Here is a 1,756-nt window from a genome sequence, read left to right as displayed (position 1 = left end):
CAGTAATTAACTACAACTGCAAATCCATCAAGAATACGAAGAACACATTCAATAATTAATTATCTAAGCTCCCATAATCGATTAAGGCTTGAAATACCTCAAAATATCAGTAAGAGAAACTCTATAACTGATTTTCACACATGCATAATTGATTACGTCAACGTGCCTTTCATCATTTGACATAACTCGAAACATGTACAATAATTTTTTTTCACATTTATTTTTGTTTCTTAAACTACAACACCTATACTCTCCTTTCATCTCACTCTAAGTATGGCACCAAAAATGACACAAATTTCCTCTACTTCTAACATTGATTCTTCCTACTTCTCTAATTCTAGGAAAATAAATGCATACAAGAAAATAATCTCAAAAGCAAAGAAATTATGAAATAGAAAGTCTTGGACGTGAAGTTTTTCCGCAAAGAAAATTTAAAGTTTCTTAACATACTTGACATAGTCAAACTCACTGAATTTTTCAATAACTAAACCGAAACAATTTATTTTCATCTAATAAAATTTTCTACATCAATTTAATATACAAAAAAAACTATTTCGTTCAAGTTATGCAAAACTCTTATATTGTTTTCGTTACATGGATTCGACAACCTCTTTTCTAAGTTTCCATGAGTAAACAATCTTATGCTAAATAGAGTAAATATTTATTCAACATATTATTTCATTTATTAAAATGAAGGTAACTTGTATAATATTACAATGTAAAAGAAACTGAAAGGTGAAAAAACATGAATGAAAGTATAAGAGTACCAAATTACAACATACAAATAACTTTTTAAGGTTACATGTATCAAAATTATTTCTTCAACTTGATTGTGACACTTATATACACTTACAGAAACGATCAATGCAAGCAGGAAATAGAGGAGATCTACATAATTTTTCTGGACAATCAGCATCTATTACGCAGGGATGTGTAGCTGCAATGTTTAATATAAACAAAATAATGTTACTAAAAGATGGTGAAAATTTTCTATTAGATAAATTAAATAATTAAAATATTGTAAAAAGTAACTTACTTTTTTGGGCTGAGACAAGAACTAGAGAAAGAAAGATTATCAAAGCATAACAAAAAGATTGGATTCGAGTCATCTTTTTCATCTTTTGCATGTAATAAAAAGAAATATTTTTAACTACTTTATAAAAATAAATAAATGATGCTTAGTTAACTTCATTTAAATAGTTTTTAACTTTTAAGAGCTGCAAGAAACCAATAATAAATTTGGAATTGGTGGAAAATGTCTCTAAAGTGCACGAACGTATAAAGTTTATATCTCTCTGTCACTTAAGTCGTGAATATACATTTAATATATATTATTTACTTCACTTTTGTCTTTTTGATTGACTATAAGGTATATTAAAAGAGAAATAATATAGATGAATGATAAAAAAATTATTTAGAAATTAAAATTACTAAGGAATTATTTTATTTAGTTTGCATATTCTTTGGATTTTGATGATAATAAAGTATTTACAGAATAATAGAATATACTAACATTTGCTTAAGTGAACATAATCATTAACCTGATATTTAACTAGGTTCTGACTCAGTTAAATGGATTATAAAGAAGAAGCATAAATATTCAAATTCTAACTAATCAGAATATGGTTTTCAAACGAAACCTCGGCGCCAAAATTGACTTAGCCTTTGATAAGCTGGAGATGCAGTACACACCTTTTGGTCCGTACTCTATGTAAAAGCAACTCTGTCTTGTCAAACTGTCAGAATTATGGAGAAA

The 1,756-nt window shown here is 27.1% G+C and overlaps 1 long non-coding RNA gene across 1 annotated transcript; it reads right to left on the bottom strand.

Moving 5' to 3' along the window:
* Positions 1 to 651: 651 nt before the first annotated feature.
* LOC131653379 (uncharacterized) lies at positions 652 to 1,278 on the bottom strand. The gene is made up of 2 exons (XR_009299059.1): positions 1,037 to 1,278; positions 652 to 937 (listed from the first exon to the last, which is right to left on the bottom strand). It is a non-coding gene; the product is annotated as an uncharacterized LOC131653379 (long non-coding RNA).
* Positions 1,279 to 1,756: the final 478 nt, after the last annotated feature.

Source organism: Vicia villosa, linkage group LG2, assembly GCF_029867415.1.
Source record: "Vicia villosa cultivar HV-30 ecotype Madison, WI linkage group LG2, Vvil1.0, whole genome shotgun sequence".
NCBI lineage: Eukaryota > Viridiplantae > Streptophyta > Magnoliopsida > Fabales > Fabaceae > Vicia > Vicia villosa.
Note: the sequence above shows the minus strand (reverse complement) of the source record. Positions and strands in the feature narration are given on the sequence as shown.